Source organism: Cynocephalus volans, chromosome 3 (genome assembly GCF_027409185.1).
Source record: "Cynocephalus volans isolate mCynVol1 chromosome 3, mCynVol1.pri, whole genome shotgun sequence".
NCBI lineage: Eukaryota > Metazoa > Chordata > Mammalia > Dermoptera > Cynocephalidae > Cynocephalus > Cynocephalus volans.
This window is the reverse complement of record NC_084462.1, coordinates 150,017,200-150,043,373: the sequence shown is the minus strand read 5'-3', so window position 1 is coordinate 150,043,373 and position 26,174 is coordinate 150,017,200. Positions and strand designations below refer to the sequence as shown.

The 26,174-nt window shown below is 41.9% G+C and overlaps 1 protein-coding gene and 1 long non-coding RNA gene across 11 annotated transcripts in view; one reads left to right on the top strand and one right to left on the bottom strand.

Annotated features, from left to right (window-relative positions):
• The window catches only part of RAD51B (RAD51 paralog B), a 632,106-nt gene that overhangs the window by 90,051 nt on the left and 515,881 nt on the right, over window positions 1-26,174 (bottom strand). The window lies entirely within an intron of this gene.
• Window positions 4,735-18,249, top strand: LOC134371604 (uncharacterized). Its single transcript, XR_010022866.1, has 3 exons — window positions 4,735-4,786; window positions 16,356-16,501; window positions 17,981-18,249. It is a non-coding gene; the product is annotated as an uncharacterized LOC134371604 (long non-coding RNA).

Genomic DNA, 26,174 nt, shown 5'->3' with positions numbered 1-26,174 from the left:
GATGTTCCAGTGACTTAACTGTAAAATCTCACCTCCATCCATTCCCTGCCCTCCATTTCTCCTACCCCAACCTTACACCTGTGTTAGCTTTCCCACGGGGGTGGCTGCTTTGGCTTTCTAACTCATGTCCACGCTGCTGTCAGTTTCTCCCTACTAAAGCCCATCCTCTATTTCATCGCCTGACACACCTCCTCAAAGCACACTACCCCGTCACTCACAACCAGACTGCTAAACTTTCAGTGGTTCCCAAGTGCCTTCGGAGAATCTAAATTCCTACGGTTGGCGTTCAAGGGCTTTCCACCCTGTGCCCAACTTGCCCTTCCACATTTCTTCCCTCCACTCCACTTTACGTATCCTTTGCTTCAATTTAATCACTTCTTCCTCACATCTGCTCCTCATCAGAACACCCTATGTCCATATGTCCAAAATGCTACTTCCTACCTGCCAATTTCTCTAATAGTCACAGAAATAATGTCTTCCTTCTGTAAATTTCCACAATACTTTATTTCACTTTCTCACATTACTGCCATTTTCTATCCTGAGGTATATTATTTGTGTGTTTTCTTATGACCCTTAATATATACTATTAGAGGGCCAAATCCATGTCTGATTTATGCTAGCATATCTGAACATCATAACACAGGTGTGAGACACAGAGAATGCTTATAAATACTGGTTAAATGACTAATGAATAAGAATTTCCACTGAACTTTGGACCATGTTAAATACTTCTTTTAGCAGCAGGCTTATGTTCTTAATTCTATCTTGCTTTAGCTAAAATTAATAGGTTTACGTTTTTTAAGCAAACTCTAGAAGCTAGTTGCTTAGATGCCTTCAAAGTGATAGGATGAAGTGAGGTTGAGCTTCAAAGTTTGCCAAGAAAAAGCTACATGTCAATAATTAGGAGTTGCTAATTACTCAAGCACTCAAAAAAATTTGGGGGGGGATAAAACTCCAGGAATTTCCCAGGTCTAAAGGAAGACCACGATATTTTCACAGGTAAGAGTAACATCTGGACCAGTAACTATTTAAGGAACTTCATGTCACTAAACCACTGAGAATAGTATAAAAAGGTACCCATATATTTGGCTGTTTTCTGGGCAGGTAAACTTGGGTCCTAACTAAGGGTCATGAGCACAGATGACCACAGAAGAGCTTCCAATGGAAACCCTGAGTGAGCAAGCTTGAGGAGATGTATCTTCAGGAGTGCTCACAAACATTAGACTACCACAAGAGTAACAGCAGCAAGGCCTTGAAAGTTAGTGATGATGAAAGACAACATTTGTTAAGGTACTACATGCAAGGCACTATGTTAGCCCTTTATATAGGAAGGGCTTACATCTTGTTTGAACTTCGTATCTTAGTCACATCTTTTTTGATCCTTACAACAACCCTATGAAGTAGAGAATATTATCACCCCTACTGACCGACTGAGGCTATGAGAGATTAAGTCACTCTCTCAAAGTCACATGGTTGGTTAATGACAGAGGCAGAGTCCGAAACCACACCAACTGAGTGTTAACCACTACTCCAACCAGCCTTCTCTAGGCTCATCATGTTTCTCAAGTCAAATCACCTGATACTCTGCAGCCCGTGGGACCCTTAAGAAGGGCCTGAAGAGCCCAAAGGCCCGTGTCTCGGATGACAGTGACGGAGGTGCGTTGTGAGCATCTTACCGCTCATCTAAGCTCTGCATGTCTTCAGGCTGCACACCTGGCCTCCCCTGTTCTGATGTACAGGGACAAACCAGGGTAAGGGGTTTCCAGAAAGACAGCACATGCCCTGGCTTGGCAAGTTATTTACCTCACTCAACTGGCCAGGTGCTGAGTTCACGCAAATCTGGTGGCCTGGAACTGACCCTCGCTAGTTGGAGGCTGGTCAGGTTTAGAAAGTTACTTCACTTAATAGGTCTTCGAATATAGGAAAACAATTGAAGAATGATTATGGTGGTAGGATCACTTGGGAGAGGGAGGTGGGGAAGCTGTCAGTTACTATAAATTTGTAACCTTATTTTCAACTAGAAAACTTAGTGGTCTCTTCTGCCTTTTGACTTTCAAGCATTCCTATGAGAGGGCTGGCATAAATGATCATTAATGCTGTTTATGAGAAATTTAAAGTAGGAGAAATCTGCTTATTGGCTTTTCAGAAAAGGTGATTTCCTGCTCAGTGACCTAATTGGTCAGGAAACAAGTGAATCTTCTCTATGTTCATTTTAAGCGGAAGTTCTAAAAATTGGGGCGCTCCCTCCCTCTTTCTCCTTTTTGATGATTGTGATATTTAGACCTGCCAAGGCAGCAAGACTTCATTATCTGCAATGTGGCTGATTTCAATACAAATAAAAAATCAAATAAATGAACTGGTCTTTGAAGATGTTTTCATTATTGAGGATTTTTCATTGTCACAGAATTGAACCTGTATAAGTATCTGGGGTAAGCTACATAGGGCTAATCTAATTTATTTACACTGAACTCAGGCTCTATAAAAAAGACTGTGGGAACATTCATTCCCCATTCTCTCAGAGATTCTTTTAGGTAAGTCAAAGCATGTTCTCTTACTGTGATTGCTAACCCATCTGTAAAATGTGAATAATAATTCTTGCCTCCAGGCAGCCAAGGGTTCTTGGTGACCCTTAGATGAAGATACTTGATATGTGATAGGTACAATGATGATCAAACAATAAAGATGAAATCTAGGGAGAAAAAAGTTTAATCACCATCTTCTGCCTTTTTTTTTTTTTTTTACTGTTAATAATAGGCAATATAGTAAAGCTTAGTAATAAAGTGGTTAAAACAACTGAATTTGAATTCTGGAATATCTTTCATGACTACTATGTTTTGGATCCAATTCCCTACTCCTTTGGAATGGGAGTTGGTTACAAAGACAAATTCTCACAAGGCAAGGAGCTCTTTCCCTGCTCTGCACACATAGGGTGGAGCCCTCATGCAATCAGACTGGAGGAGGATAACCAGATTGCTATGTAGCCTTGATTTCCAAAAAGGTAATGGGCCTCTGGTACCAACCTGTGTCAGTATGTAGAGGAGGCCTGTTGGGGGGCCTTTAATGAGAAAGCTCTTTTCTGAAAACATTTCAATTTATGACTCCTGTGTTAAGCAATTCTGGGAGGTCAGACTGAATCTCTAATGCATAACAGAAAAGTGTTTGCCCTGTAGTTTGCCCTGTAGCAAAAGGGCCAACTTTAAAAGAATAGACTTTTCCATGTTAAAAAAAAAAAGTGAAAAAAAAAACAAAGCAGTGACTCCCAGAATAGGAACAGAAGGGAAGGAAAAGTTCATGGCCTTAGCGGCCTGGATATTCTGGATATTTGGTCCCTCCTGTCCCTGCAGATGAAAGACAACTTATTGAGACTACAAAGAGGAAATTTTAAAAAAAGGAATAAAAATACCTACAAATGTTTTCAGGACTGAAATAAATCCAGGGAAGGAGATAGTATGTTACCATTGGAACTGATATTCTTCTCTCTCATTCTCACATCCTGAAGCATGTTCTATGTACTAGCATGATAGCCTCTGGTCAGCTGCTGGGTAGGAGGCAGGACCCTGCATTTCCATTTCTGACTCATTTGTGGGCCTTTTTTAAATGAGACCAGGTGGGAGAAGGAGAGTGGTGTAACAAAGAATATCAGAGTAGGACTCGGTCACAACCAGTTACATCGTCTCTCTGAGCCTCAGTTTCTTCATCATGACAAGGGGTTGTTCAAAATGATTTCAAAAGTTCCTGCCTGTACTAAAAGCATTCAGTCTACAGTATTTTGATGACAAGAAATCAGTTTCTCATTCAGGGCCTCTTTTTTTTCCAGGAAGCTTAAGAATGCTCCACTCCATGTGCTATCTTTGAAATGCTATGTCCTACCTGGCACCTACTTATTCCTGAAGAAAGTGCAGATGTGTGGTCCTTTTCCAGACTAGATTTTCTTAGTCTTTCCTACCTACTAAAACCTATGATGGGTAAACACGTATTGGCCAGTGGCCAAGTCCCAGCAAACATAACTTCATAATAACAAAGCTTAGAGATGGGAGTCTGAGTGCCAGAGTAGGGATCAGAAGGGGATTATCATCCTTTAAAATCCAGTTTCTTCTGTTTAAATCCAGGCCCACGGAAGTGGCTGAGCTTCAGCATATGTTTGTCATTGGGTCCTCCATTTGAACTGGGGAAGTGACTGACAATCTTGGTTACCACCAACAGAAAGATGAAGTAGGGAAATAATTTAGATGTGCTGTTTCCTAAATTTCCCAGCGTAATCCAAGTTATCTCACAGGTGGATCATCAGCTCTTGCTCTCTGTGAGGGTACTTCTAAAAGTTCTTGGAAAGGTCTACATTATCTTTTAATTCTATTTTTCCATAGACTTTTTGAAGTATCCTTATATAATGCAGAAAGAATTTCAACAACCAAAGTTTAAGAGGATGAATGGGCTATAAGTGAGGGAGGGAGGCTGTGGAGGATAGGCTCTGTCTAGAATAAGGATTCAAGGTGACCTATAAGCTCCATGAGGCCACAGGGAAAAGGTATCAAATTAAAGAGACTGGGATAGGCTCAGACAACTGTCCTCCAGCAAAATTAATTTCCTTGGGGGCTTGTGGTTCACTAACTGAACCTGTGAACCAGCTGCATTCAGTGTGCACTCTACTTCCTCAGGTCTCTAAAATTGACAATGGTCTGTAGGTCAAGTTCCAACGGAAGTGATATTTCTGACCTAGCTCTATAAATAGAGCACTGGAAAAAACCCATCAGCTGCAATGGCCCAGGGACCACACGCTATCTATTAAGTAAGTAACCACAGTATCTGTGCTACCATTTTAGATGAGAAAAATATATCTTTTGTTATTTATAATCTTCTGAGCTTTAAGAGTATCAAAACTATTAATCTTTCTGATTTACAAATAAAAAATCTGAGGCATAAGACCACATAGTAACTGCCTCATCCAATACCAACTGCCCACTAAGGAAGGCATTTGGCCTGGTAAAGAATTATTCTGATTCTCTTTGGTAAAGCAGAAAATTTCATTCCCACTATCTCTTGGCTAGAAGTGAAAGGAATGAATGCAGTCCAAAGTCTTTACTTGCGCAACACACCTAGTCTGACTCAAGTCTCAGTAACACTCATTACTGAAGAAGGTAAGAAATGTGAAACAGAAAACAAGAAAACGGTGGGGGGTGGGGGTGGGGGCAATCAGAACCTTTGAAATGCAAGAGTTAGGGACAGATTAATCCTCCATAGCAGAAGGTGGAGCAGAAGCGGGGGTGAGCTAATCACTAGGATAAAGACTGGTATGCACCAGCGCATATCACTCAAACAATTCCACTAGCTTTTACATGGGGAGGAAATACTTTCAGATTCCCAGAGTCTTAGAATGACGATATAAGTTATCATCCAACCAGAACAATTTTGAAAATAAAATGGGGACACTGTAATAATTATATTGGGATAACAGAGATAAATTGGGACTGTTCTGGGTGAACTAAGATGTATGGTCACCCTGCAGAGATACCATGCAGGTATTTGCCAACCAAACAGTTCTTTTTTTTTCTTTCCATTCAAAACAACCAAACAGTTCTATAGGGGACACTGCATACGAGTTCTCTGCTGTGTTTGCAGTGACAACCATCAAGGTCTTCAAAGATAGCTAGGAAAACAATAGCAGGCTTGATAAGAACAGAACTACAGTGCCTGAACAGAAAGAAGCAATCCACTCCCATCAGCTCAGCTCCTGACATTCCTCAGGAGGCCAAGTTGCTGAACATTTTCTCCAATAAAATGTTCACAGCTTTCCTCCTGCTACCTTCTACTTAAGGGGGAAAAATCCTCTTGACCCTTTAAAAAGAGCTTTTTAATTAAAAATAAATTCACTTATTACAGAAAACACATACTACTCTTAAGTAAATACTAGTAAAATAAAACAAAGAGAACAAAAACCCAAACTATTTAAAGAAATCTGAGGCATCTTCCTTTTGGATTTAGCCTTCACTCAGGATAAGCTGGGAAGATGCTTACAAGAAATGGTTTCTCCCGCCCCCACCCCATAATGTGTGCTATCTGCTTGCTGTGAACTCCTCAAATCACACCAATCAGCTGCCTTGATATGAACTTTGCTTTTATGCTCCCATTCTAGACTCCAAAGCAGCAGGAGGATTTCAGAGCTGGATTCTAGTAAGTCTGGTATATTATACACGGCCATCATCTTATTTTTTGACCATTTGACATCTGTTTCAGCTGATACTGGCTGAGGCAAAAGGAATACAGCTGCTTATTTTGATCTCAGATTGGTCATAGTCCTGGCTGCTGGAGGGTAAAATCACTCTCAGATGTGTGCATTCAGCCAACTGCCTTTGGAGAGAGCTGGGAAGGGTAGAAAGTGACATAGCCTTTGTCAATCTTCCTGGGGAAACTTAAACTATAGTGAAGTAATGTTTGATAGCTTTACATATACAAGGAACTAATGTGGACAATGAGAAAGCCAGGTGACAATCCACTTGACCGAAAAGCAAGGGGATATATCAATGGTCATGGGGTTTGCCTTGGGAAATCAGCCCACGGGGCAAACCCAGGACTGGCAAAGGGTACTTTCCCAAGGTCTTAGCTGATGCAGAATCGAGCCTGCTATTGCTTCAGGCCCATACCGGGTCACTGGTTCTTTGCAATCAGTAAGGACAGAAGAGAAAAAGAAATGTTGTTTATCAGGAAATATGTCCTTGAAGAAAGATATTTCTATGCAAACACCAGTGGCTTAATAAACTACTAATGCAGAAAGACATTTTGACTGAACACAATGTCCAATCCTGGACTGCATCTGGAAAAAACTGCCATACAGTACATGACTGGGACATCTGGCAAAGTTTGAACATTGTTGGTATATTAGATTATAGTACTATATCAATACTAATTTCCTGGGTGAGATAATTGTATTGTGGTTATGTAAGAGAAGTTCTCATTCTTAGGAGATAAATGCTGAAGTATTTGGGGATGAAGGGTCTGAAGGGTCATGGTATCTATAACTTACTCTCAAATGGTTCAGCAAAGATAATAATAATAAATTAATAAAATAAAAATAAATTGGTAACAATAATATGCAGGAGAAAGAAACCAAATGTGGCAAAATGTTAACAATCTAGGTAAAGGGCATATGGAAGTTCATTGTACTTTTCTTCAAACTTTTCTGTAGGTTTGAACTCTACCCCACCTGCCCAAAATTAGTATGAAATTGTAGGTTGCCCTACCCTGAGATGACCTGGGTCACTGAAATAAAATCAGGACATGGGACTGGATCTCTGGAGCAATTACTAGGGCTTTGTTTCATATGCATATTCTATGTATCAGAATCACCTGGTTAACTTTAAAAAATGTAGAATCCAGGGCCCCATTCAAAACCTAGTGGATCAGAATCTCTGGGAGTAGTGCCCAGGAGTCTGCATTTTCAAAAAGCTCTCCCAGATGATCCTTACATACACAAAAATTTGAAAAAAATCACGTTAGGCATTTGCTATTTTGCTTGCAATTGTAGACTCCTCAGACCCCACACACAGTCCATGTACCATCATGGATGCATTTGCATCAGAACATCTCCACCTAGTATCTTGTGATGTGGCTCTGCAGGCTCTTCATCTGGGAATGACTCATTCTGGAGAATGCCCTTTGACCCAGTTTCTAAGACTGACTTAATCTCCCACCCTACTTCCCAAGGGAATAGAGAGGAGAGATGTAAGTGCTCTTTGGAACTGCCATAATTCATCTGGTTGGAGTTGTTGTCAGGGGAGCCACCCAAAATACTAATTCAGAAAGGCCTGGTGGATGAGAGCTGACAGCCTGCAGCATGGAACTGGCCAAGGCTGGGGACAAGGCCCAGGTCCTCACTCAGAGACCCTCATAAAAGTCCCTCTTCAGTCATGCTCCTTGATCTGCATTTCTTCAAGGCACCTAACATGGCTCAGCTTTCAGAGTTGAAGCTCCCCTTTGTGTCCTCAGTGAGCACAGGAAAAGAGTGCAAGTAAGGGAGCAGAGAGAATGAAGTATGACAGGAGGGCATCCCTGAGGTGCTGTGAATACTCCAGAGCACATAAGTACATCTGATGAATTCAGCATAAAGTGTTTCCTTTGATCCCGTGACACGGCTACAATCATTATTCCCATTTCATAGGCAGAGAAGTGACTTGACCACTGAAACCCACGTAGTCAGAGGCAGAGCTGAGTGGGGCCTGAGCCCGGGCCCTCTAGGACTTTTCCACTGTCCCAGCTGCCTCGCTTTTTGCTCTCTCCCAGAGAGCACATGGTTGTGGAGAATGCTTTTAATCATCACCTTGCCCAGAGTGTGAAGATTTACTGTTATGCTTTCCTCCCACCCATCTCAATCGCCCCTTTGGGAAGTGGAAGGATCATGATAGGAATCAGGATATATTCATGTGTGGGAAGGAATGGAATGCTGGCTTCACATATGTTTGGTGACCCTGAAGGCTCTGAGAAGAGGGTGCAGGGAAGAAGTAGAATGATGAATAGTTTGGTGGAGGAGATCCCAGTGTCCCTGCCTCCCTGAGTGTTAGACAAGAACCCAAAGGGTTTTCAATTTTCCTCACTGGTGAATTCACCTTGGCTGCCAAGTGCCTTCAACACGGCTTATATTTTCTTGACATCTGGAACTGGGCTCCTGAGTCAAGGCTAGCAGAAGCTGCTGCACTTCTCCTTTAGGGGGTGTGCGTGTGTGGGCATGTGCACGTGCATGCACATGTGCACACAAGAAGAATGTCCCTTTGGCCACCATGCCAACATAGGGCTCACAATAAATTAAGGCCATAGGATGGAAGAAAATTCCATCTGTGAAAATTCACAGTGGCCTCCAGATCAGAAGTTGCAAGGTCTGAACAACATGCAGACTGCCAGGGTGTGAGGAGTCTTAGGAAGTCTTGCTTTAACTTCCTCAAGCATCCTTCACAAGAGTGTCCCAATCCCTGGGGACACAGGCAAGTACTTTCAGGCAGCCGCCCCAGGGTGGGAGAGGAAACTAATGAACAAAACGTGCTGATGTTGGCAGGGTTATTTTAATTGAGGGAACTGGTTTTAGTAGCAATAGGCAGTCAGTATACACATCTGCAAAATATGAATTCTTAAGCAAAGTAATTTCCTTCTTCCTCGAAGGCCACTGTTTATGCAGAAATGGAACAGAACTATGGGTTTATTGAAAATGACCAGCAACAGTGAAGTGGTCAGGACCACTAACTTGGTGCAATGTGCCCCACAGTTCAGATGTCAGTTGATTTAAGATATTACAGTAAAGAATTATGAGGTAACGTTTGAGATAATTAGTGTGTTCCAGGCTCTGGGCTAAGCACCTTCCATACCTTGTCTCTATCAGGGAGGCCCCATTACCATATCAGTTTTCTAGGGAAGGAAGTTGAGCTACAAAGACAGTGATGTGCCCAAAGTCGTCCTGCAAGTGGCAGAGCTAGAATCTGAACTCCGTGGTTTGAGTCGTAATTTCTCCTTTCATTGTTTGTCTCAGCCATTTAGAAAGTATTGCAAGAGTGACCATATGTTCCTCTCTTGGAGGGAAACCCCACCCCCATTTCTTAAGACATTCCACTTCTTTTCTTTTCCTCATTAAACTGTAATATTTGATTTCTTATTCAGAGTTATCTGTGCTTCTTTAGAAAGTCATATTTTAATAATGTTCTCTCCCTACTGTTGTGAAACTCTGCGTCATATGATAGGTTTCTAGAAACTGATACCACAGAAAAATAAATCTCCAGGTTTTCTCCAATTGAAAATACGTAGAATAACCCCAGTTGCCAAAATCATGACTGGCTTTCCTTCTATGACTATAATCTCCACATCTGGTTCGCCTGCTTTGCCAGAAGTGTATAATTATATATCTTTTTATATCTTAAGATGTTTCTATATTTTAAAACATTTCTAAGTAGGATTGCTATATTGATCATCATTATAATCCCACTGATAATTAAATTATTTCTTTTATCAATGTTAACTCTACAATGAAAAAATAAAGCAGCAGAAGCTGAATGTGATAGAATAGAAGGAGCCCTGCAGAAAGCCAGTTAGCCCATTAACTCAGGAATGTAGTGGTGGGCTGGGAAGAGGGACAATAGTCATAACTAACATTTACAAGCATCTATTCTATGCCAGAAACTGTTCTAAGTGTTTACGTAATAAAAATCTCTTAATCATTTCAACAATATGAAGTAGATACTATTATTGCCCCCACTTTATAGATGAGGAAACTTTACCTACATTTGTAAAGCTAGTAAGGGGTAGCAACAGGATTCAAACCCTGGTGGTCTGGCTCCAGGGCCTGTGTTCCAGCCTTACCCCGATTCTGACAAGCGACTAGAGCTGGGAGTCCTTGTTCTGGATACTTACCCTGTCAGCAGCTGAGTTAGACTCTAACTGGATTATTATAACATCCTTAACCAAGGATGGCCCATAAAGTTTTCATGACATTACCATAAACTCATCTCGTATATGAAACAAAGTAATGGTACAAACAAGAGAATCGTGTGTTAAGAATTTTTTGCAGTAAAAGATTCCATCATCATTGTTCTTAAGGAAAGTGATGAGCCCAAGGTCACACAGTCACTAGTCAGTGCTGGGACAAACGCCCCTTCCCATCCACACCTTGAGCCAGGACTGTTGCTTCCCTAGACCCCCATGGACTCCCTGCTGGAATCCAGGCACCTCTGTAGCTGTGTATGACTCTGTTCTGGCTCTGCAGCAGCCCTAGCTCTAAATTAAAAACAGCACAACAACAATGTAGCAGCAAAAACAAAATAATAATAAAATAAATGAGGGAAAGACTTTGAGAGTGTAAAAATTTCTTTAAACTGATCATCAAGGAAAGGAAAGGAGAGTTTCTTCTTTAAAGAGGCAAGTGCCTGCCAGCAGGAACTAAAGCTCATTATTATTCTGAATTTTCTTTTTTCATGACTGAAAAGTTTTCTAACTTCCCCTCTCCCGTCCCAATCAAAAGAATAACCCCAAGACAATCACAACTTTAAAAGTAGCAAGACGTCACTTCAAAAAAAATTTAAAAATAAAAACTTAAAACCCATGGTGGCTGCAAGACAGCTCTGTATGGAGGAAGGGCAAGCTTTATCTTAAGAGAGGCTAATTTCACAGGATTGGGAAAGGAGAGATGAGAGGGAGAAAGGGTGGGAGCACAGAAGAAGAGGGGCGGAGAGGAGGGGATAAAGGAGGAGGAATTGCCGGCTTTAAAAAGCAACATTGTCCAGAGAGGTGAAAGGGAACAGATGGCCGTGGAGAATGTGGCCCTCAAAGCCCCGAAGAAAGGGCGCTGCTGACAGATCTCGCTGTTTCCCATTGACGCCTGAATGTTCTGGTGCGGAGAGCCGAGGCCAGTGCTGGGGACAGACCTCTGTTCCCAGCGGCTCGCTGGGGCACTGGCGCGGAGGCTCACTGAGAAAAAGAGCAGGCGGGGGCTGGGAGCTGGGGGCCGGGGGCGGCAACAGCCCTCTCTTCTGGCGGAGGGTCAGCCCAGCGCTGGTCCTGCTCTGGCAGAGGTGAAGGAAAGGGCAGGAGCCAGGGCCCAAAGTCTCGGCACCCTCCCCCGAAAACACACTGGGGGAGGCATGTCTGGGAGAAAATAGATACCTTGGGAGAGGGAAATGAAGAAAATATTCCAAATGCTTTTAGAGGATTGAGACAAACTACAATAAACAAGAAATCTAGGTCTTTGAAAAAGGTCAGAGAATCCCGCCGAGCCAATCTTATATTATTTCATGAAGTCTCAGAGCACAGAAGTAATTTGCAGAGGAAACACAAACACGAGTTGGTGGCAGACTCAGGAAGGAATCCAGTAGTCTGTCTCAGGGGTCTGAGTCAGCCCCCAAAGAGGTGTAGGATTCACAGTGGGCTTAGAGGAGGTGCAGAGGGGTCTCCGGCACCCGGGGTGTTCATGTATGTCAGTGCGTCGGGTGCCAGCTGGTAGCTGTACCACACTGGAGGATTGTTACTGGAGACTCACAAGTCACTACAGGGCAGCACTAGTACAGGAACCTCTGACCAGCTGGTGGACCCGTCCTTCTAGGAGGGGACAGCCCACAGCCCCAGCAGATGGAGGCCTGGAAGACAGATGAAGAGAGGAACGGTTTGTGGAAGCAGCAATTACAAAGGGGCCCATAAACCTCAGGAGACAAAGATGCAATCAGCGTAATTTCCTTAATATAACTTTGATCCTAATAAACACTGCTCCAAGTGACATCTTGACCTCTCCCTACACCCTCCAGAGAAGGATGATAAAATTCAGCCCTGCTCCTGCCTGCTAAGGAGGGAGCCACATTCTTCCTGGCCCCTTGTCGTCAGCCTACAGACAGCAGCACAAGTGCAAAATATTTCTCCAGTTCTGATTTTTCCTCTCTTCCTTGGCCCTGAAAATGAGAGAGACCTGAACTTGGGGCCAAGGGTCTTGAAACAGTGAGTGCGGGTTTGGAGAAGGAGATCACTTATCAGCACAATCATTTGGAAACATTCCCACACATGTCACTCCCACAAACATCTATTATTTAACCTTCTGTGGGAGCAAGGTAAGTTAAAAGGGGGCTCTAAGCATACCTAGTGACCTGGCAAATTCACCCTTACCTGGGCTAGGCCTCCCTTTCCACGTGAAAGAGGACAACACAATGGCCATCAGGCCTCATGTTTTGCACTGTATATACATCTGAGATACTGAGAAAATTCCCATGGAGCAGCATCGTAAAAAAAAAAAAAAAAAAAAAAAGATCAACCATGATAAAGACCTTGCCTTTTATTTCCCTGCTTCATCCAAACTGCTCCCAGGCGCTTTAAATTTAGAATCTACACTAATCAACCTTATAAACAGCAGCCCAGCCACTGCATAGAAATCACTTTGTATAGCTCCTACAAGAAATTACCCTGGGGGATAGAAGATGCCCAAGCCTTTAACAATCACAGCATAACACAGCCTCAGTATGAGAATAGAAGACAAGCACACTCTGACATCCCAATTGAAACTCCAGGCTGAATCTGACATAGAAGAATGTAATTACCTTTCCTAGTCTGACGATACACTAAAGAAATTGGAGAAGTGGAATACCTATTAGGTCCCCACTAATCCTCCTCCTAAATTCAAAGCAGGGCTAGTCCCTGGAATTCATTTCTGAGTATTCTTACTCTCCGCTATTGTTAAACAGCTCAATTGATGAGTGCTTCCAGCTAATAATGCTTTCTACTGACCTCACCCCCTCCTCTTTCCCAGCGGCTCAAAGCACTTTACAAATATCACCTCATTATTCTTTATAACACTCAAATGAGCCTGATAGGTGGAAAGGTTCATTATCTTCTCCTTACCAATAGGGGAAATAGACAAAGGAAGGAGAAGTGACTCGTTGAAGCCAACAAAGCAGAGGCAGAACTGGAACTAAAACTCAGCCTTTCTCCTGACTCCAAATGTGCACATGGCCTATGTCAGCTTGTAGAGTGTTCTGCTGACAGGGCAGGATTTTCTCACTGTGGGCTGTGTTGTAATCAACAGGGCCATACAACTGGGGGACTGGGCTGGAGAGGATAGGGCACGAGTTGAGCTGGAGAGGGCCTGCTTCAATGGCCTTAACTAGTTCAAACAAGTTTCTGCACCTCTGAGTCAGTGCGCTCCTTGGAAAAGGAGGTGTTTGGATTAGAGGGTCTTTAAGGCTCCTTCCAGCTTTGAGATAATTGGTGAAGTGAAAGTTTCAAAAGAGGAGTTCTATTTTTCACCAGCCCCTTGTGACCATCTAGGCTTCATTCTTCTTATAAGCCTGAAATAGCATGCTTGTCTCTTTACAGAGTGCTCTCTGTCATGGACTGTCCACCCAGATGATAGTGCGGATCAAATCTGTCAGTTTGACATAGCAAATGAGAGAGCTAGTCCTGGGGTATCAAGCCAAGGACTGAAGAGAGATGGAGTCAGGCAAGAGCAGGAAGATAGAAGACTGGAAGAACTGGCAGACAGCATCCTGAGCAGTGCCTTGGTCCAAACCAGGGGCACTCCCTACATTCCAAGGAACCTACAAGTCCACCAAAGCATAAGAAGGCCCCAAAGAAACAGGGTTTGCTTTGGTTTTTCTAAATTCAGGATCCACTTGCCAACCCCAAACCCATGTGAACAATGCCCCGATGTACCCAGCAGTGGTGGTTTTCCATTTAAACATAATTTCATTTTAATGAAATAACATTGATGTGCCTTCCTCAAGTTAATTAAAACCGGATTATACAGGTGATTTCATAGTTTATGCTTTGTTGCTTGAGCCAGATAAGCCCGAGACTTTAAAAAACCTGCAGTATTTCATCTCTGATCTCCGGCACTTTCTTTTCCTAAGTGATGTGTTGCTACCCTTCATTTGGCACAAAGAGAATTGGAGAGAGAGGAAATTTAGTAAAATCAACATTTGTTTGTAGGAGAAGCAGCCCCCGCAACCAGAATAATGACCTTGGAAAGAGTTTTGGGTGATGGGCCGATTACAGTGACTGGATATAAAGGACTGACTGTGCAGCCGCCAGAAAGAAACACATTTTTGTAATATCTGAGTTGTTTCTATTGGCCTGGCCTTCCTTGCATTCACCATGGGAACTGAGTCAACAAGTTTGCTTGCTTTTCTTTCAGTGATTACAGAGCATTCTTTTTTTGGTTCCCTCCACATACAGGGAAAAAGGAGTGAAGAATAGGTATCTCCTGAAAGTCAAAGGCCTCATGATCCAAAAAAAAGTGGGGGTATAATTTTATTTATCTCCAAGTCCAGCTGTAAAGGCAACTCGTTGCAAGCTCTATTCCATCTGCTCTCTCTGAGGACTTCAGCCTGCCCTTGAGGAACCTTCTTTCTGGGAAGTTAAAGAATTTCCAGGATTAGCTCAAGTCCTGACGCTGCCAACTGTGACAATCTACAAAGCTCTCTTAGGTAATGATTCAGACCCCATTTCTGCTCAAGGCCAAGATGGTCCCCAGTGAGTTGCAAGTTTTCTCATTTCCTGGACCTAGATCAGAATGTGAGTTGACCCCGGAAGAATTTTGGAAAGGCAAGCTCAGCCTCTCTGCATACTATAGATTCAACAGCTGATAGGTCTGTGACAACAAAAATGTAATTGAACTTGAAAAATAGGGGTTGAGGTCATCCAAAAGAAGTTTTAAAAAGATACCACACACAAAAAAATTATAAAATACCAGAAGAAAAGGAAGAAAGGAAAGAAAAAAAGAAAGACAGAAAAAAGATAGAGGGAAGAAGGGAGAAAGGAAGGGAGAAAGGGAAGAAGAAAGAAAGACTTGTAAATTTAATAACAATTGATCACCACCTAATTTTGGAGGAAGGTATCTTGTGAACATCTCCTGAACTGAACTTCTGAATTCTCCAGCAAAAGGCTAAGTTTCCAATGCTGATTAGGTAAAATGCCAAATTCCTCTCACCATCACAATCCCAAGTTGGGAAAGAATGAATCAATACTCTGAGCTTATTGCCAGGAAGTACAAAGAAGAGTAAGGCCTTAGATCCTACCAGGAATTGCATTAGTGTAATGGGGTCTGGAGGTCACCCTAATCACTCCTCAGACATTCTCTTTCTCTGTATCCCCTAAATACTACTGCAGACATCTGGGTAGCTGATATTACACCAGATTAAGTTTTTAACCTGGATCTGTGACTAACTCATTCTGTGACTTCCTTAAGCCTCAGTTTCCCCCTTTGAAAAATGAAGAGGTAGGACTAGAGGGCCTCTACTATTCCTTCCATTTCTGATATGACCTAAGACTATTATATCTCTGCATTGATTGGCTCCAGCACTCATCCCAGCCACAGTATATTCTCTATCTTGTAAGTTTCATCCAATACTGGTCTCCAAGGGTCCCTGACAGTGAGTATCTGAAGAGTCTCAGATCATGAATTCAAGCTTTCCTAGCCAACAGGAATATTTGCTTCTTTCACCCCTACAGGGAAAAGTTCATGTTAGAACACCAGTGTTTCAGGTGAACTCACTCAGGAAAACCCACTGGCATATGCCAACAAACACCATCCAAGATGGGTAAGAACAGAGACCCCAAATGTGAAGATTTAGCAAGTAAACCAAAATAACAGGTTAAGCTCACAGTATGAACATCTAGGAAATAAACAGGTAGCTTTTAAATATAAATGACCAGAACTTCAAGACTTAGATTTTCCCACTACCCAAGATTTCCAATCTAGTTATGTCCCAGCTCAGCAACTAGATACATAACAATAGATTTCCACAATGTAAGCTGAGAAAATTTTAAGAATAGTCAGCAACTCCAAGGAACTTTTCATTCAAGGACCCCAAAATGTTATGTAAGTATTATTTCTTTTTTTTTTTGACCAGTAAGGGGATCGCAACCCTTGGCACGGTGTGATTGGCACCACGCTCAGCCAGTGAGTGTACCGGCCATCCCTATATAGGATCCGAACCCACGGCCTCGGCGCTACCAGCACTGCACTCTCCCGAGTGAGCCACGGGGCCGGCCCTATGTAAGTATTATTTCTTATGATCCCAGACAGATGTGGAGATGAGGTTCTTCATCTGGGAAATATGGAACATTTTACAGACTTGTCTCAGTTTACAGTAAGAGTAAGCCAGGACATGACCAGAGACTCCAACAAGCCACTCACAAAATTGTCCAGTTCCTAATCTGTTACACATTAGCAGAATACCTGAATTTTAAATAGTAGAGAAAAATTCAGAAGATTCATTGACAAACAAGAGGCCATAGCAACTCAGTAGTCCATTTGCTTACCACCTTTATTTGGAAGTGTTCTGGAAGCCTGACCAGGATGGCCCTAATCTAGATCTGTCAAAATGATTAATATAAATACTAATGTGTGTTCTTGATTATTTTTTTAAAGTTCACTTTTCTATATTACCTTTCAGGTCAATTCAGAATGCAGCCTCCTTAAGATAGACCAACATTTAGAACATGTTGGTAGATCTGATAGGCTGAACAAAAAAGCAAATCACTATGATCTAATTTTTGAAAAGAAAAAAAAAAAACTTACATAAGTATTTATTTACATAGAAAAGTGGATAGAATTACACTATTTTACATTGTTTTATTGTAGTAGGATTATAATTTTTATTTCCTTTTTTAGCTATCTATATTTTCTATTGGTACGTAAATAACATGGGCAAATTTCATAAACATAATGTTGAGCAAAAGAAAACAGTACCAAAGAGAACCAAATATATGACTCCAGTTATACAAAGTTTAAAAACAGGCAAGACTAACCTATGGTTGTGGAAGTTGACATAGTGGTTAGTTACCTTCGGGATAGAGGTGGCAGGATGGGATGGGGTAATGACAGAAAGGGTGAGCTTCTGAGGTATTATTAATGTTCTGTTTCTTAATCTGGGTGCTGGTTACACGTGTGCTCACTGAGAAAGTTCATGGAGCTGTACACTTATGATGTATACACTTTTTTGTCTGTATGTTCATTTTAAAAGTTACTTAAAAAAACAAAACAAACTGAATCCAGAGGCTTCCTCACACAGTCCATCAGGAAGTCTAGAAGAACGACTCTTTTCAGGGGGTAGGGTAGAGAGATTTCAAACTGCACATTCAATTGTACAGTTGTCTCCTTTGGGCGGTGGCAAAGACAAGGAGGAGATAATCTCGTCTCCTTAGCTCCATTTCTGAGAGAAGCACTTTGAATCTGGCTCCAAAAAGCAAGAAGAGAAACACACATTTACACCACTGAAGGGTCCTGACACATGAATATCAGTATCCTTCACATCTCCCTTGACAATGCAGTATTAATGGTGACACTAATTTCATCTGTTCCTGAAGCCAGCTGTGTCCCAGTCCTTAGTTTCTATAGATGTTGGGAAAATATAGGAAAAATGGTCAGGGCCCCTCAGATGTTCAGAATCTTGCCAAGCATTTGATGTAAATAGGCATATATGCTCAGGTGTTCCTTGGTTATCGTCTAGTGTAATTGTGCATGTGCACCCAGGTGTCCTGGTTATAAGGATGAGTGGCTCTGATCCATGGTGCCTCCCATCCCCGGGGGTGAAGGGGAGGCCACTACTGCTGCTGGAGGTTGCTGCTGCTAGTGCCCCCGGGATCCTCTGCAGGGCCACTGCCACTACCAGACCTATAAACTACCGGACCTGTAAGCTGCTGCTGCTGAGAAAGCTGAGGACTGAGCTCATGTCATCTGCCAACAGCTCCTGGAATCTTTCCCAATTACCTAGCATGAACCTGCATGTGAGGGGTCTGGTGACCCAGTCTATACAATGGGTTTGGAGGGTCTGAGCCCTAGCTCTGACAATATAAATGGAAACTTAGTATAAATAAAATAATAAGTAAAACAATGAAACATTTTGGCTTTAGTTATGATTTGCCTTATTTTACAACAGATATGCCAGTATCCCTATGATGATTTCACTTTCTGCTTCAGCTACTTTGAGTATGGTTTCTGTCATACCCAATAAAAACAGATAGATATAGAGAAAATGTGCCCAAGGGTACATCCTGCTTTAGAGGCACAATGCCTGTCAAATAGTAAACACTAAATCAGCATTGCTAAACTTATAAAGGAAGAAATAAAGTTATTAACAAAAATGTGCCACCATTTTATTCTGAAGGTTTTTATGTCTCTTGCTGTAGGTTGCACAATCAATTTGTACATCCTGTTTGAGAACAAATGAACCAAAGTCTAGTTCCAACTTGAAGTATTCCAGGTGCATTTTAGCTGTAAATTCTGAATCAAACAGGAGTTTAATAAGGTGCAGGCACTACAAGTTACCTGGATACTGTCCATCTGAGACTGCTGCAATGTAAAAGAAATTAAAATAACAGGCTTTCTATCAGCCAGCATACCTCCTGCTTCATCTCAGGGTTTGTCTTCCTGCCAACACACATTTATTTCTGTGTGTCTTCAGTTAAACATGGAACTGGAGTTTCAGGGGAAATGAGTCATGGGTTTAACTTTGCTGAGGGAAAAGCAGCAGCCATACCTGATACCAAAACCCAAATCATTTGATGATTTAAATGCCATACACAAGTTTGGTATTTCAGTAGTGTTGTTCATCCCACTCTACTACATCCAGACCCACACGGGAGAGGTGATATCAATGAACATACAGTTTCATCTCAACTCCAATTTTACCATGTCACAAATCCGTCTTTGGGCCTCCTAAACTGCATTTGCTACCTGTTTCTGGAGTATTTTTGCAGGCAGTGTAGTACCAATAAGTAGGAAAGGCAGGACTAAATAAGAGTCAGAAACAATCACCTTCCCACTGCTTGATGGGAAGTCCCCGCTGGGATGGGGAAGAGACAGATGCTGAATGCCATTAAGAGGAATTCTTGCTTGGCTTTCAGAATTTCCAATGCTAAAAGGCACATGCAGTGCAGTGGGACTAGAGGAGACAGGAAGGGCTACTGGGGTACTAGGCAGGATCAGGGCAGAGATAGTTGGAAAGAACCAGAAAAAGCAAGCTCTCCATCATCTTCTGCTGTTAAAATTCCTGGATGAGTCCTGCATGTGCTAAATGTAGGAAAAGATTTGCAGAATTCACTGTAAATCCTGTTATCCAGAGATGTGTAAGATATTCAGCAGGTGCCTTACAACAAAGAGAGGAATGGGGAATCGTATGTTATTGCTACATTTGTATGAGTCATAGGCTTGAAAATGCCTTTACATCCTGTGTAGATCATTCATCATTTAAGTTGGGAATTTAGCCCAATTATCTATAAGCTGTCCCTGATTTTCCCTGGTTGAAAAGGTTAAGCAGGTCAAAGAACACATAACCTCTAATAGTTGAATTTTCTACTCATCCTAATTAGGAGTGGGAGATGCTTATCAGTTGGAGCCCCCCCAATAGCTTGTGAGTGGCCTTTATAAGTCCCTTTTATCACAAAGTGCCCATTTGTAAAAAGGAGGCAAAAATAACCTCCCAAGGATAGTGCCCTAAATGTTGATGAGATCACAACTGAGAACCCACAAATTTTATAAAGAACACTGGGAACATAGAGCCATGAAGTGATAAAGGGACCACCTTAAGTGACCACAGTAAGTGGCTAAGATCACAGTCTCTGGAGCCAACCTTTGGGTCTGAATTCTAGCTCTGCCACTTATTAGCTGTTTGCCTTTGGACAAACAACCTCCCAGTGCCTCAGTTTTTCATCTGCAATTCAGAGGTAGTAATAATATCTACCTTCAAGGTACCATTATAAGTGGGTCCATATATGTTAAAATGTCTACAACAGTATCCAGCACACATATACATATTAGCAAATCTCATTAATAAGAACATACTTTCATTTTTAAAGCTGGAAAAGACCTCTCAAAATATCTAGTCCTCAGAAAACACTCTTTCACAGATGAGAAAACTGAGGGCCAGAGAGGTCAAAATAAGTCAATAGGAATGATTTCTATATCCCTGCCAGCTCGCCTGCAGAGGCAATGACATTTCTGAACAACTATTCTCAGCACGATTTAAGTGTCATCACTGGATGCTCTTAACACTAGATTAGGACCAGAAGTAAAACTGCACTTCTGGGTATAGTCCTGGGGAACAAATTAGTCTTACTCATCGTGCTTAGCTGCCGAATGGGCTCTTCTTCTGAGAGACACAGAATGCACAAAAGCATTTGGCTGGTGGTACATGGTGGCATTAAACTTTTAAGGTGGTCATTCGAACTGCCAGAGCCTTGAGGAGATGCTGGGAGGGAAGGGAGTGCTAGGGGGTGAAAGACCAAAATCCATTATATTGCTTAGAAGAGTCTTTTGGAAGAATGAGCTAAGTCCAGAGGCTTCCATTTCTGTTGCGGGTGCTGGGAGGAAGCCTTCACCTTGATGTGGTGTGGCAGTGAAGGGTGGAAGGCCTGGAGTGCTACCTGACTCAGAGAAGCTGCGGCCCAGCTGACAGAGAGTCGGGCTGAGAAGTCCCAGTGTTCCCTTGAAACCTGGATCAAGCTTATAGCCAGGGGAAGTGGGGATTAACACAATGTGGTGTCCGAGCTAATGAGTTTGCAAAACAAAGACAGATGGCAATTGAGTAACTTAACTCACCCATCTCTGTTTGCAACGCACTCCCATGAGTATCTCCTCTGTCCTCATGCTATCTAACTCTGCCCAGCCCTTCCCGTCCATCCTAGAAGGTCATGGCCACAGAGTAATCATCCTGCACGAAAAGGAACTATAACACCACTTTCTAAACACAACTGCCACCCATGATTGGGGTGTAGTGGTGGGAGGAGGTCTATCAAACAGCTTTGGAGAGATACTGACCTCTGGTTCTAAAGGGAAAGCAAAGTTACTTTTATTGAATTCTTGTTATTTTATATTCAAGGTATAATTCCCTATAATAATTGCTTAAAAGGTACACAGTGTGTACAAGAATGCTAAAAAGGGGTATAACTTGCAACTTGGTGATGAAAAAAAGAAAAGGGAACTTTTATTCTGCTCCCCAAACAAGTTTCCATTAGTCAGATCTGCAGACTGTGCAACAATTTCCTTCACAGGCAGCAGGGAGAAGTGCCATCACCAGGGAATGTGATAAATGACGTTACAGCACACTTAGAACAGACATGCCAACCCTGCCGCTTTGGGAGGCAATCCACTGCTTTACAAGTTACCGACAGCCCTGTGCCTCTCTTAAGATTTTTTTTTTTTTACAGCTTCATTTCCAATGGTCATTGTTTCCAGGTGGCAATACTGGGAGAGCTGCCAACAATGAGACTTACCTGGCACTGAGTCCAGCCAGGACACAGCCATTATGGAAAATCCTGCCTTGTACTTTTGAGTGTTGGTTCATTTTTATAATAATCTCTTTAATAATAAAATTCCAACCATGTAAACAACACAAGGTTTTCAGAAAGAAAAAGATTTTTAAAAATCCATTTATGTTGGTAAAAGGTTTTTTTCCCTTTTCTACCTAGTTATTTTATTCAATGAGCTAATAAGAAACAAAAAAAATTAAGTTAAATTTCATTGATGCAAATAGGTTGGGTTTTGCTTTTGCAAAGTGAAAAGCTGACCCGTGAGAAGAAACTAGACTGGTCACTGAATTATTCAATAGAACATGTACCTAAATAGGGGTATTGACAAAGAAGCTTGTAAGCAGAAAGTATACTCCCCTCTCCCACCCACACCCTCAAACTTCCTCACCCAGTTCCCCTCTCAGGAGCTACTGGCTCACTTCTGTATTCTTAGGGTAGGGCCTTGGGATTGACAAAGAGTAAAAAGTGATCAGTCATAAGAATTTACAGCTTATTAGCTGACAGGGTTGACTTCAGACCAAATAATGTCTGGGGAAATACTTACATTCTACCCCTGACCTTATGTCTGATAATGAGGGACAGCAAAATGTGCTGATGAAGACCTTGAACCTGTGTGCTGAGAGTGACACTCTAAAGGAACCAAGTGTAAGATTCTTGGCAATAGAAATTCATTATGGATTTTGTCACTCACTGCTGATAGGAATGGACACACTTTACAACCCTAAGGGTCAGCTGCCTTTCATGGGAAATAACTAGCCACAACCTTCTTGTTAAAGAGGAGGATATCCTGAAGAAGGGAAAGTGGTAAATGATCAGCGTCTAGTTCACTTATGTTTCCTCCAACGTGTACAAGTACATCTATATTGTATACCACAGGGTTCCTCAACCTCAGTACTGCTGACACTTTGGGTTGGATATGTCTTGGTTGTAGGGGCTGTTCTGTGCATTGTAGGATGCTTAGCAGTATCCCTGGGTAGATGCCAGTAGCAACCTCCCACCCCCAGGTGTGACAACCAAAATGACTTCAGACATTGCCAAAAGTCCCCTGGGGGCAACATCACCCGGGGTTGAGAACAACTCATACATTAGTACACATGGTGAATTCTGAAAAAGCTTGAATGAGGGATGTTATTTTATGGTTGATATTTTTTAAAGTTAATTAATTAGCTTATAAAATATATTTTTATCTTGTTTAATGAGACTCTAACTCACATGTATCCAAAGAGATTAAAAATACTGAAAGGGAATTAGTACCAAGTCACAAGAGGCATTGGTTCCTTCTAATGAGGGGAAATTTAAGAGCAAATTAAAAATTAATTGATTATTCCAGTTATGGTTTCTTATTTAGAAAGCGGGACTAAACTAAAGGAATACAATGAACATAAACAAGGCCATGTGCTATCAGTAAGCACAGTGGTCTGAGTCTAAAGGAGGCTGGGCCCAGTGGGCCAGAAAAAGCCATGTGACACCACACTAGTGATTTAACAAAAGGGCTTTTTTTCCTCTTGTCTCTGAGAGTCCTTTCAACTTCAACCATGCCACTTTCATATCCCAGGAAGCTATCAATATACCATCAGTAAGATATATCTTTAAAATGTTTTACAGTGTAGCCTGGATACATTCGTGCTGGTCTAATCAGTGAAATGGTTGGTTCAAGTTAAAGCCAGATAAGGGAATATAACCTCAAAATCTTAACTTCATTAGCACTGGTGAGCAAACCAGCTGTACTGAGTGGAATTTGAAGAATATTAAGTTCTAAGTCCTTGTGAGAGGTTCTGTTTTTTCGTCTAGACTTAGCAGTGTGCCTGACACAGTGTAATCTGCAATAGCTATTCTTTGAATGAATGAATGAACAAATAATTTGTATTTGTATTAGATAAGAAATGGGTGGGTTGACTTTTGAGGTTAAAATTAGGTATAGGCCACTGTGTCCTCTCACAAAATATCTCAAAGATAAAACACTGAGTGAGACCAGTGATTCTCAACTGGGGACAGACATTTTTGTGTCACAAATGGGGGTATGCTACTGGAATCTATCCAGTGGGAAGAGGCAAGAATGCTGCAGAACATCCTATAACACACAGGACAGCACACCATATTCAGGAATGATCCGGCCCAAAATGTCAGTAGTGGCCTGGGTGAGAAGTCCCAGGCTAGATGAACCACTGGCCAGAGGTAAATAAGTGAACTTTATCTCAGAACGTATTTTCTGCCAGCCTCTGTTCTTGTTCTTCCTAGATCTTTTCTCTATGTATCCAGTCTCCTTGAACCTCCTAATCCCAAGTCTTACTTTATATGTATCCACTGGCCATTACATTTGATTGTTTCAAAGATAATCTGAGGTAAGAGTAGGATGGAGAGATAGAAACAATGGCCAGAACCCCATGCAGGAGAGGCCTCAGGTGAACAGAAACTGAGCAAAAGCTGTTTCCTCCTGAAAAAGAGCAATTGGAAAGGGTTCTGGGTAGAGACTCGGTGATTTCCACTGTAACCCAGTCTGTTTATCACGGCACTGTTATTAAGGAGAAGAACTGGTGTTAGAACCTACTGCAGAGAAACTCTATGGCTTTTTAACAGAAATTGACTATGATTAGTGGGATAAGGAAATAAATCAACATTGCTTTAAGTGGAGCTCACATTCGTAAATTCTTCTAAGAAACAGGTAAAAATATATTTCCCAGAAAAGACTATTCGGTAAAGTGGAAAGACTGGAATTCTGGTGAGCCGGATTCTAACTAGCTAACTAGCTATGTGACTCCAAAAATTCACTTACTGTCTGATGGAGTTTGGATGTGTTGTCCCCTCCAAAACTCATGTGGAGATTTGATCTCCAATGTGGTGGTGTTGGAAACTGATTGAGTCATGGGGGCAGATCCCTCATGAATGGACTAATGCTCTCCCTGGGGGTGGGGGGCTTAATGAGTGACTTCTCACTCGATTAGTGCTCATGAGAGATGGTTGTTTAGAAAGACCCTGGCACCTTGTCTCTCTCTTCCTTCCTCTCGCCATGTGATCTGCTTGTCCCTGCCGGCTGCCTGCCACTTTCCACCATGAGCAGAAGCAGCCTGAGGCCCATGCCAGATGCAGCTGTCCCAGAATTGTAAGCCAAGTAAACCTTCGTTTTTTATAAATTACCCAGTCTCAGGTATTTCTGTTATAGCAACACAAAACAGACTAAAGCACTGTCAATTGGGACTTGGTTTCCTCATCCAAACTAAGAGATCACTTCTAGCAGCTAATTTGATAATTGACAAGACAAAGAAAACAGAATATATAGGGAAATGGGAAAGAGTGAAGAATTTGGAATAAACATGAAAATTAATTCACGGCTTAGATTGATGGTTCTACATTCAGCTCTTTTAATTTCGAAGCCTATTAATAGATGCCAGTTAAACTGTGCTCACTCTATTGATCATATCTAACTCAAAATAATTGAAGTGCCCACCTTATTTATTTTTACAAGACCGGAGTCATCATTCTTCAAATTGAAGGTTGCCTTCTGTGGGAGTACATAAATGATAGCCTTGATGGAAGCAGAATTAGAACAGTTTTCCTTCTGCAATCCAAGTGTTCTAATATAATACTAAAACAGCGAGAACCCTGAGATTGCAATAAAAGATTGGGGATTACATTTTCATTGAAATGACTCTGGGGTGGTGGTGCCAGCCAGACTTCTGAGTGAGTTATGGCACAGACATAGCCCAGAGGCTTGATTTTTTTTGTTTTTCTTTTTCCCCCAACTGATGACTCTCACTGAGACTGTAAAAGTCAGTGATCCCTACTCCATCCCCTACTCCATCCCTCTGTAGGGAATTATAATATGATTAAATATTCTTAATCATACACACACACACACACACACACACACACACACACACACACACACACACACACACACACACACACACACACACACACACACACACACACTGACATTCTGAGGAAACTGATGAAAACTACCTGGCAGAAAACATAGGTGTATATTAACTCTAATCATTTGGGGCCTGTGGAGCAGTAACCACAACCCTTGGCTTTTACTCCCCAAGTGAGATGTCATTCTGAGACCATGTGTGTGGTCAGTTAATCATGTGTGTTTCAGTTTGGCTGAGTGAATATGCTCTGCTATTTCACTTTGGTCCCCCCTCAAACATTCTTAGCTTTTCAAGATGACCAACAACTCTTGTCAGAAAGGAATAATTGGGAGGAAAAGTAGACTCCTCATTGGTCAAGTGGAGCCAGACAATTATACGTAGTTCCCAGAAGCTACTTAGAATGACACTTTAAGCATAAGAACATCTCCAGAACCCTGAGGTTTTGAGAAAGAGGCAATTTAAGAGAATGACAGCAAAATAAAGGCCTGGAATTTCAGGAAGTGGTTCCAGGAACAATGAGTGGAATCACATTTTCCAGGCAATCCA